Source organism: Vicugna pacos, chromosome 28 (assembly GCF_048564905.1).
Source record: "Vicugna pacos chromosome 28, VicPac4, whole genome shotgun sequence".
Taxonomy (NCBI): Eukaryota; Metazoa; Chordata; class Mammalia; order Artiodactyla; family Camelidae; genus Vicugna; species Vicugna pacos.
In genome coordinates this window covers 15264042-15276141 of record NC_133014.1, presented here as the reverse complement: position 1 = coordinate 15276141, position 12100 = coordinate 15264042, and the positions used below count along the sequence as shown (strand labels likewise).

The 12100-nt window shown below is 37.1% G+C and overlaps 1 long non-coding RNA gene across 1 annotated transcript; it reads right to left on the bottom strand.

The window, feature by feature from the left end:
* Positions 1-11103: 11103 nt before the first annotated feature.
* LOC140690135 (uncharacterized) lies at positions 11104-11877 on the bottom strand. Its single transcript, XR_012065319.1, has 2 exons — positions 11711-11877; positions 11104-11326 (listed from the first exon to the last, which is right to left on the bottom strand). It is a non-coding gene; the product is annotated as an uncharacterized lncRNA (long non-coding RNA).
* Positions 11878-12100: the final 223 nt, after the last annotated feature.

Sequence of the window (12100 nt, the reverse complement as noted above, 5' to 3'; positions counted from 1 at the left end):
AATAAATGTGGAGATGGAGTATAAGGGTGAACTACGGAGGGTCATGAAGGAATATGACCATTGTCCAGTAGGAGCTGTGGAGTTTTTAAGTGGAATGGTGACACAAACAAAGCAGCAGCTTCATAAGATGAAACTGATAATGTGGAAGAGGTAAGAGCTGAACGGGGCTGATGTTGGTTAGAAGGGGCACGTGAAATAGAAATGTAAGAAGGAATTGCAGTTACTTTTTGAGTACTAGATGAGGAGTAAGAATGATTAAAGTATATATAACTTATTCAGGGAGACTAATGAGTCAGAAAACTGAAAAAGAGCTACAAAGCAGTATATGAACGTGGGCTGGAACAAACTGAATATATGGTATATTTGAGAAGACAGAGAATTGGTTATTAATCCCAAGCAAATGCAGTTACATGGGGTATTTCCTACAAAAGTAGCACCCTGGGATAAAGGAGAATGAATACTCCTGATGGGTGGAAATTAAATAAATCTCAATTCCTTTGACTCTCTGTGCTAGGATGGATGGTTCAAAAGATAAAATCCTTGTATTCGTCTAAGGACCTAAATTAGCCTCATGAACATAGATTTATCTTCAGAAGATCTGTGGTTTTTTTCTCCATTAAGTGTTGAACAATAAGCAATCAACTTTGATTTTAGAAGTCAACTTTTTTAACCAGCTGGGTCATGGTTTTAGCTTGTGGAGAAATATGCCATGTAAGTGTCATCGTGAGGACATGATCATTTCTGAGTATCAGTTATATGCAGGGCAACTTTCAGACACTTGAGGTGTAAAGATTTATAAAATACTGCATACAGCTGAATCATCAAGCAAAATAAGCATCTGAAACATTCTGATTTGATAAATTTCAGTCACTAAATTTGCCAGTAGTAAAGTCATTTGATCTCTATCACTGCCTCTTAACCAAACCAAAGAGGTGAGTACTTATTCTTCACTTGAAGACTGGAATTTTTAAGTTAATTAAAGGCAGTGAATTAACTATAGAAGGTTAATAATAATAATAAAATTATAGTGCTGAGATGTGCCAACAGCAAGTGACAGATGAGGAGGCACCAGGCCCTTGTTCATCCATGGAAACACAAACAACAAAACACTGACTGAAGGAGCTTCGTGGGAACTCTAGACACCAGTTACAGATTTGTAGTAGCCATACAAATGTTGAACCAAGAAAAAGCCACACTCATTATGGAAGAAAATTTGCGGGTGTTTTTGTTCCCCATATCTTGCCTCTTCCCTAGCACAGCATGGTCTGGAGGAAGGGTCCAACCCATGGTTCCTCCAATGCAAATGAAAGAAAAGAGTCAAGATTGTTTGCATTGTTGTGCCCTGTCTGGGGCTTCCTAAAGGATGGATTTCTGTTTTGCTTAATAAGGAGCTGTGATGGAAATGGTAGCGTTGTTTGGATGTCAAACTGGAGGCCACTGAAAGCACTGGCAGGCACCATGGCACCTAAGAGCTATAGAGGGGCTGCAAATCTCTGAGCTCCTGGAGGCAAGAAATTGTGGGCAGAGGAATACAATGGAGCGTCTGAGACCCTGAGAAACAGCAGAGGTGAGAGTCTTAGGGAATATAAGACATTTAAAGGCAGCCATGTAAATGGGAATACTGGGGCAAAAAAGCACACACACACACACACACACAGGCCCTGGACACAGGCATGCTTAGAAAGGCCTTTATGCCAGGTTGATCAGCGAAAGCCTTCCCCTTCACAGAGCCAGTCTGTAAAGACTGGGAGAGGTGGCTATTTTTCCAAATATTCAGCTATGTGTTGTCTAGAAGTGACTCACATTAGCTCTAAAGAAACACATAGGTTGAAAGTGAAAGGATGGGGAAAATATTCCATGTAAATAATAATCAGAAGAGAGTAAGTGGAGCTTTCTTACACATTTTGTCAAAGCTGTTGCTAGATATGAAGAAAGACACTAGATAATGATAAAAAAAAAGTCAGTGGATCAAGAAAATATAATTGTAAACATCTATTCACCAAACATCAAAGCTCCTAAATACATAAGGTGAACATTGACAGAATTAAAGTGAGAAATAGTTTTTGAATAATAGTTGGAAATGTCAATACCCTACTTTCAATAGCGAGTAGAAGAGTTAGACAGAGGGTTAATAAAGAAATAGAAAATTTAAGCAACACTATTAGACTAATTGATCCTGATACACATATACAGAACACCCTATCCAACAACAAAAGTGTTTTCTCAAGGGCACATGGAAGATTCTCCAGGATAGAAAACACGTTAGACATATAACAAGGTTTAATAAACTTTCAAAGACTGAAATTACACAAATTATCTTTGATACAATGAAATAAAACCAGAATCAATAGCAGAAGACCTGAAAAATCCTCAACTATGCTGGAAATCAAATACTCTTAAATAAGCAATGGATTAAAGAAAAAAATCACAAGGGAAATTTTAAAATATTTTGAGACAAATAAAAATAAAAATGCAAGATAACAAAACTTATGGGATGCAGGGAAAGCAGTGCCAAGGGAGAAATTTATAGCTGAAAATGCCTACAGTAAAAAAAGTCTCATATCACCAACCTAAACCTACACCTCACTTAATTTCATAGAGATAGAGGAAAATCAGCAAAATGCAAAGAAAATGGAATTTGTCTCAATTGAAAACAACTAATGAAACAAATAAAATACCAGATAAAGATTTCAAACCATTAGTCATAAGATTGCTCACTGAGTTAGGGAAAACAGTTGATGAACACAGTGACAACTGTAACAAGGAACTAGAAAAAATAAAAGAACCAGTCAGAAGTGAAGAAGACTACAGTAACTGAAACGAAAAACTCACCCTAAAAAGAATGAACAGCAGATTGGTGGTTCAGAAGAGTCAATCAGTGATCTGGAAGACAGAATAATGGAAATCACCCCATCAGGACAGAAAAAGACACTCTAATTAAAAAAATAAAATAAAAACGGTTTAAAGGTTCTTTGGGGTAACATTCAGCATGCCAACATTTGCATTGTATAGGGGTCCCAGAGGAGAAGGGAGAAAGAAGGGGCAGAAAGTATATATAATAAAACTATGGCTGACAAATCCCTAAGCCTGAAGAAGGAAAAAAGCACAGAAAGCAGAGAAGTTCCCAAGCAGGTGAACCAAAGAGACCCACACCAAGTCGCACCATAATTAAAATGGCAAAAGTTAAAGAGAGAATTCTAAAGGCAGCAAGAAGGAACACAGATTCACATATAAGGGAAGGTCCAAGTTGCTGTCAGCTGATTTTTCTGCAGAAACTTTGCAGGTCAGAAGGGAGCGACATGGTACACTTAAAGCTCTGAAAGGGAAAAATCTGCAGCCTGGGATGCTCTACCCAGCAAGACTACAATTTAGAATTGAAGGAGAAATAAAGAACTTCTCAGACAAGCAAAAATTGAAAGCGTCCATCAATGCTAACTAACCCTAAAAGAAATGCTGAAGGGTCTTCTCTAAGTGGAAACAAAAAGGCTGTAACAGAAGTATCAGTCGGAAAGAAAAAAAATCCCACTAGTAAAGGTAGATATAATAAAGACTGAGGATCAACCACTGAAATAAACCAGTAAAAGGATTAAAGGAAAAAAATTCATAAAATCAAATGTAATTATAACAATCAGTAAAGGGATAAAAATGAAGATGTAAAATATGACATCATAAACTTAAGTATGGGGTAAGGGAGCAAAAAGGTAGATCTTTTAGAATGCGGTTGAACTTAAAAGATTACCTATTTAAAACAAGTAGATATAGTGGTGGCTCACAGTGAAAAAAAATTGTGACAATGAATATATGTATGTTCACGTATAACTGAAAAATTGTGCTCTACACTGGCATTTGACACAGCATTGTAAAACGACTATAACTCAATAAACAAATGTTATAAAAATAAGAAAATAATACAAGTAGATATTATTATAGGTTAACATATATGAACCCCATGGTAACCACAAATCAAAAACCTACAGTAGACACACAAAAACTAGAAAGGAACACAAGCACACTACTAAAGAAAATCATTAAACCACAGGGGAAGAAACGAAAAGAAGGAAAGAACAGAGAAGAACTACGAAAACACCCTGAAAACAAGTAATAAAATGGCAATAAGTACATAACTATCCATAATTACTTTAAACATCAATGAACTAAGTGCTCCAATCAAAAAAACCTAGGGTAGCTAACGGGCAAAAAACAAAACAAAACAAAAACCTGAGATGGTCTATATGCTGCTTATAAGAGACTCACTTAAGAGCTAAAGATACACAAAGACCAAAAGTAAGGGGACAGAAAAGATATTTCACGCAAACGGAAATGATAAGAAAGCAGGGTAGCAATGCATTCCAAGGATGCAGGGATGGCTCAGTATCCACAAATCAATCAATGTGATACACCACACGGACAAAAAGAAGGATAAAAGTCACATGATCACCTCAACAGATGCAGTAATAAACAGATGACAAAATTTAACATCCATTCATGACAAAAGCTCTCATCAAAGCTGGTATAGAGCATTACACTTAGTCAAAACAGAAAGACAAATACTGTATGTCATCGCTTGTATGCGGAACTTAAAAAATAAAATAAATGAATGAATATAACAAAACAGAAACAAACTCACAGATACAGAGAACTACTGGTTACCAGTTGGGAAAGGGAGGGGAAGAGGGATGTGATAGGGGTAGCGTATTAAGAGACACAAATTACTATGTATAAAATAAGTAAGCAAAAAAGATACATTGTGTAGCACAGGGAAATATAGCCATTATTATGTAATAACTTTAAATGTTATAGTCTATAAAATGAAATATAATCTATAAAAATATTGGATCAATATTTTGTATAACCAAAACTAATATAATATCCTTAATCAACTATATTTCAATATAAAAAAGAGTACTGGAAAAACTGTACACCAATGGATTGGATAACTTAGATGAGATGGATAATGTCCTAAAAACACACTTCCTAAGAATACTGAATCATGAGGAAATTGAAAATCTGAGCAGATCTAAAACCAATAAAGAGATTGAATCAGTAATCAAAAAAAATCCCAATAAAGGACAGCCCAGGGTCACATGGCTTCACTGGTGAATTCTACCAAATATTTAAAGACAAGTTAATACCAATCCTCCTCAAACTCTTCCAACATATTGAAAAGTTAGGAAAACATCTACACGCATTCTGTGAGGCCAGAATTACCCTGATACTAAAGCCAGAGAAAGGTGCTCCAAGATAAAGCTACAGACCAATATCCCCAATGAATACTGACACAAAAATCACCCACAAAATTCTAGCAAACAGATTTCAATAGCACATTAGAACGACAACATACCATGACTAAGTGGGATTTATTCCAGGTCTGCAAGAATGTTGCAGCATATGAAAATCCATCAGTGTGATACACCATATTAACAGAATGAAATTTAAAAAAAACCCGTAAATGATTGTATTAAGAATCGGCATTTGACAAAATTCAATACTCTCATGATAAAAGCACTGAAAAGGCTAGGAATAGAAAGAAATCACCTCAAAATATTAAACAACATAAATGAAAAGCCCACAGTTAATGTCTTAGCAATGGTCATAAAAAAGCTTTTTCTCTAAGGAAGAAGACTCAGATGTCAATGTTTACCTTTTTCTCTACAACATAGTATTTGAAGTCTTAGAGCAATTAGGCAAGAAAAATAAATGGAAAGTATCCAAATTGGAAATGAAGAAATCATATATATTTTATCTGTGTAAAGGGGAAACGTTCTCATATGTAGACAATCCTAAAGATCCCCCCTCCAACGTTTAAAATTATTGAACAAATTCAGCAAAGTTGCAGGATACAAAATCAGCATACAAAAGTGTGTTGCTTTTCTACATGCTAGCAATGAACAATAGTAAAAAAAAGAACTTAAGAAACAATTTCATTTACAATAGCAGCAAAAAGAAAATACTTGGGAATAAACTTAAACAAGGAAACAAAAGACTTGTGCACTGAAAACTACACAACATCATTGAGAAAAAAATTGAAGATGACATAAATGAATGGAAACACATTTAGTGTCCATGGATTAGAGGAGTTAACATTGTTAAGATGTTGATAACGACCTAAGGTGATCTACAGATCCAATGCAATTACTATCAAAATCTCAGTATCCTTATTTGCAGAAATAGAAAAATCCACCCCCAATTTCATATACACTCTCAAAGGGCCCTAGAGCAGCCAAAACAATCCTGAAAAGAACAAAGTCAAGGGCCTCACACTCCTTGATTTCAAAACTTATTACAGAGCTACAGTAATCAAAACACTGTGATACTGGCATGAAGATGGACATACAGACAATAAAAATTGAATAGAGAATTCAGAAGAAAAACCCTCACATATAAAGTCAAATGATTTTCAGCTAGGATGCCAAGACCATTAAATGGGGAAAGGACAGTTTTTTTTTTTTCAACAAATGATCCTGGGGGAAAATGAATATCCACATGCAAAAGAAAGAATTGAGATTCTTATATTATACTACATATAAAAATTAACTGAACATAAATCAAAGGCAAAAAACCAAAACTATAAAAATCTTACAAGAAACATAGGGGAAATCTTCATACTGTTGGATTTTACAATGACTTGAATATGACACCAAGAGCAAAGGCATTCTTACTTGGCATCAGGGAAGGCCTCGGGTCAAGGGAAAGCTGTGTGTCCTTGAAGCAGGTCTCCATCAGCAAAAAGAAGAGAATACAAACTCATAATGAGCCCCAGAGTGGTGGATAAATCAGAATGTCCATCGACACAGGACTAGATAAAGAAGCTGTGGTATATTTATACAATGGAATACTACTCAGCCATAAAAAAGAATGAAATAATGCCATTTGCAGCAACATGGATGGACCAAGAGATCATCATTCTAAGTGAAGTTAGCCAGAAAGAGAAATAAAAATACCATACGGCATCACTCATACGTGGAATATAAAAAAAAATGAAAAAAGAGGACACTAATGAACTCACCTACAAAACAGAAACAGACTTGCAGACATAGTAAATACTCTTATGATTACCAGGGGAAAGGGGGTGGGAAGAGATAAATTTGAGAGTTTGAGATTTGCAAATGTTAGCCACTATGTATAAAACGAGATTAAAAAACAAATTTCGTCTGTATAGCTCAGGGAACTATATTCAATATCTTGTAATAATCTTTAATGAAAAAGAATATGAAAAGGAATATATGTTTGTATATGAATGACTAGGGTAATTATCTGATTCAATTTATAATTGAAAATTATTTTCCAAGGTCCAGTCACCTCCTGCGTGGGTCAAGCAGGCAGGTTTAAAGAGGATGTGTTAAGACTCACCTCCCCTGCCCCTTTCCAGTTTGTAACGGTGATCCTATTTTCTTTAACTTTTTTCAACATTGCATTTTTGACTTGGATTTAGTGTTTTGGAATGGAGGGGAAACCCCTTGCATTCCACCTGGTCCTTTTTTATTTGCTCCAGTATGCCCCACATTCATTGATCAGTGAACCTATGTGGCAATTCAATTGTAGGATGTGTTTGTACCCACTGTGCATTAAAAGTTGGAGGGAAAAAGTCATATAGTGGGTTGCAGAAACACCATACTCATTCAGAGCTACTTTTAGGCCAAATTTCCATTTTTTACTAGATCTTCATTGAGCCTGACCCTTGCCAGAGGAGCATGGTATCATTTCAGGTTTCCACCATTAGCATCAGCCAAGAGTTGGTGACTAACAGTTCTTGAAATATCTGAAAATTTCACTTTGGCCAGTGCTCAGATAGCCTCCTTAAGGCACAGATGTCTTTTGAGAGACTTTTGAGGATGATCAACAGTATATAGTTGTGGCACTGTCTTACGTTCCTTCCTCTGGGATCCTCGCTATGTCTTCATTGAGAGGAATCCAAGTCTGAAATGACTTTGCTCTGGGAACAAGCTGAGAAGTGTGACACCCCATTGTGTAAATTCACGTCTTGTCTCTATTTACCAGATCTAAAGGTTTGTGGGGTTTTTTTCCTTCTGATTTTATAGATCAAATAATACTTTGGTAGGAGAGCTGTCTATTTTATGCCTAGGGACACCATGATAAGTTAGCCAACATAAAATATCTCAAGGTGATGCTCACTCACTCAGACCCTGTCCCACCTTACAGCAATTGCAATCACCTTATATCTGACAATTAAGCAGGGAGCCAGGATCTCTGCCAGCGTGCTATTCCATTATTCCCACTGAAATCAGAAAGCCTATTTCAATATTGCCATCCTTAATTATCATCCCAGCATATGGAGGAAAGCCAGCACTAAGCTTTATAAGGACGCTGGTGTGTTTCTCTCATGGATGCACCTTCGGTTGTCTTAGTGAAATGAATCTCCTTCTGGGCTATCAGGGGACATGCTGGAGAATGAGGGGAGAGAGGGCGGACAGGTTGCTCCATGAAAAATCAATGGCAATATTTCTGTCTCTTTACATGTTAGGATTCCTTCCTTCTATCTGTTCTCTCTGTCGACTCTGGTATCTAAATTTCATAGACAATAAGTTACCACTGACTTGAAGCTTTTTTCAACCAACCAAGAAAACTGTTAGAACTGTTTTGGACTCTTTAGGCTAATACATTGAGCCCACCATCTCCAGTAAGTACCTACATCCTTGTCAACATTATAGCTCAAATCTAACATTATTCTTTTCCTCGTTGGTGGACTATTCTTAAAATTGATTTTTGCACATTATATCATATGTTTTTCTTTATACAACTTAGCAAAAACACTGCAGTTCTTTAAGTGCATAAACCATCTTCTCCAGGTTAAATTCCACCCCGTCTTTTTTTCCCCTTGAAGCACAGTGGGGTCTGACCCCAGTCGGTCTAGGCAAAGTCAGGATTAGTTATGAAAAGAGTCAGCATCTCCTTCGGAGAGAGCTGCCTCAGGTGAGGTGACTACAGGGAGGCTAGTTTCATCAGAAAGAAAAGGAAAGATGAGCTCCTCTGAAAAGTGGGGCTCAAGGGGGTTCAGGCACACAAGGTTGTTGAGTTTATCTAAGTGCAACTAAGTATCTTGACTTCAAATGTCAGGTCCCTTTTCTGGTCATCCAGCACACTAAACACGAGAGGTTTGGTAAAGATGTCAATTCAATCTAAATCACAGGAACAATTTCAGTTCTTATTTTCAACAATATCAATTCTATCTATAAAAGAAAAAAATTATCATTTGGGGATCATTATAGAATATATCCAGTTCTGTATCTTGAGAATTTATGGCCCTGGACCTGTCATTTCTTTCTGTAATTTCTCCAATATGGTAAGAAATGTTCAGTTAGTCACATGGTCCTTTTTGTAATCATTACTACTCTCATGGTCAAGTGCCTTTGCCTTACCTTTGTTCGTTTTTTTAATTTAAAAAATTTTAGCTTTATTGAGGTATAATTAACAAATTTAAAATGTATGTATTTAAGTTATACAATGCGATGGTTTGATATAATGTACATTGTGAAATGATGGCCACAACCAAGTTAATTCACACATTTATCATCTCATATAGTTACCTTTTTCCCCAGTGTGCTGAGAACACTTAAGATCTGCTCTCTTACCTTCAAGTTGTGCTTTATTTCAAGCCACCACTGATGATAACTTAAGTACTTGGAATGCCATGACTGCCTTTGGATTCTCAAAAACCCCATTTACCGATGTCAGTGAAGTCACTTCTACTTACAAATCCAGTGAGATAAGGTAACCAATCCCACTTTCCAATATGTGAGAGTCAGTCATCTGGCACCATCCCAGTTTCAGTTTGGATCCAAGCAGGAAAATATGTTCATATATTCTATAGTACGAAGAGGATCGTTCATGTCAACCATCGTTTACAAATACGTTGGAAGGTACAAAATAAGGGGGAAAGAAGAGGAGAAAAATAATCTCTCTAGATCAAGTGATACAGTCACCGGGTCGCCACCTGTAAGCCTCACTGTTGGAGCTGCAAGAATCACTGTCACGCTGCTGCGACCTCAGGCTCCCATGCGCTCCCCGCAGGATGAGGTCAGACGGCTTAGGAGCCAGGAGCAGAAGCCTCTCCCCGCCTCCTGCCTTCTCACCCCCTAGAGGTGTGTCCCACAAGAAGTGAGGGCTTAAGAGTCTGGGAAATGTACTTTTCAATACCCCAGTCTCCACAGTTCAGGTCAGAGTTTAGAAGAGTAGGTGTGAGGCTGAGCCACAAGCATTGAATAATTGACAGATTTAAGCCTTAAATACGTGATTTAACAGAATAGAGCTTATTATTAGAATGTGAAGTCAAAGGATATGATTTTCTGTAGGACATACGGATTAAGAATGTTAGCTCTCAGACCGATGGGTTAAAGTTCTGATGACCTTATACATCTAGTTTGTGACGTCCAACTTGATATTATAAAGAATGTTGTTGTTAACAGCAGGGTGTATATATCTTCTCGAATTAATTCTTATTTTGTGGTTGGCTTTATTCCTTTGACAACTATGTAAGTTTAAAAACCTAAAGCTCTAAACGTTCTTAGGAACAATGCACAGTACACATATGTAAATTTTTAAAAACATGCGCAGTATATTGTGTATATGTATTTACATGCCATATATTGTATATGTGCTGTCACACTGTAACAATTCTACCTAATAAAACAGAAAAATTTTAAAAATACTCTTTGAAGAATGAAAGAAAAACTGAAATTAATTTCTAAATAGTAGATAAAGGAAAAAAATTATGAAGTATTAATGTCCATCCTCCTCTACAGGTTTGTAATCCTTCCAGATAGTCTACACGCTAATAAAATTCGGTCCAATGCAGGTGGCAAGCCTCCAACACACAGTCATTGGCACAGTTGTCACAAAAGCTGATACGGATGTCTAACAGCCACACCAAAGCTGGGAATTACCAAAGTTCTGTCATCATAAGCAGCATGACTTTCTTTCCTTGAAGAGAGAGTGAAAATCACAGAAATGGTGCATTCCAAATGTGGACTTTCTCAAGAACTGTAAAGATCGTACATCTGAAAACCCAGAGTGCGAGGAACAGAAGTAATGCCCCTTGGCGGAGAATACGATGGGCTCATTTTGATCCAGACATTGCCACTCTGGTATCCTTCGCTGGATTTTTATTTAATTTAGCCCTTACAGCTTCCTTTGAAGTCATGTTTGCTCAGCTCAGGGATCCTGCGAGCAGCAATGCCTGATCATTAGCGGTCTTTTTAGGGCTGTCTCACAACAGTGTGGGTCTCTGAGCTTGTCTGTTTCCATTTGTAAGTCAATTCCTGCCTCCACATCAGTCAACACGTAATTTCTTCTTTTTCTTCCACGGACCCTGTGGGGAAAAAAGAAAGAGGCAAAATTGCCTGCACTTAAAACAGGGTAGTCAGGCAGAAAAAAAGAAATGCTGTTTCACTTACTCTCTTTCGCCCTGGCCAAGATCTTGTGGGAAATTCAGCTCTGATTGAAAGAATTTAGGTAAAAACACAGTAACAGAAACAAAACTATACACTACGCACATCCAATCACAAGGAAACATAACAAGTTTATACATGTCGTGCAACACATTACCTTAAAAAATGTGTGTGTGCGTCCGTGCGTGCGTGCGTGCGTGTGTGTGTAAAACAATGTATTTCTCACTTTCCTACATGGAGCTCATAGGAAACCCAGAGGAAATTTGCCCCTTTTAAATAAACAAACAAAAAGCTGTTTGTCATACCCTTGATGGCTTCCAGATCATTGAAAAAAAAAAAAGGATTTTTAAGTCAACACATCAGGTTCCTAAAGTAGAATTTTAAAAGTTCGTTCATATTAGAGTGGGCTTGAACCTTGGGGCACAAAGGCCCGTAATTCCTCTCATGTCCACCTCTGCACAGTTGCCAGGCTGTGAAGACATGCCATGGCTTTACGGAATTTACGAAGAAAGAAACAGAACCTTAGAGAATTCTTAGACCTCTGGGAGGAAAGTACTACAGAGAAAAATTCAGAAGGAACTCTGTACTGAACAAGACATTCCTCTAGGTGGTTAGACGGGGCATTAGAGTATGTTTAGAAACTTAAGTTATGAACAGTCATCTGCTGCCGAATTCTTATAAGACGAGCCCACATG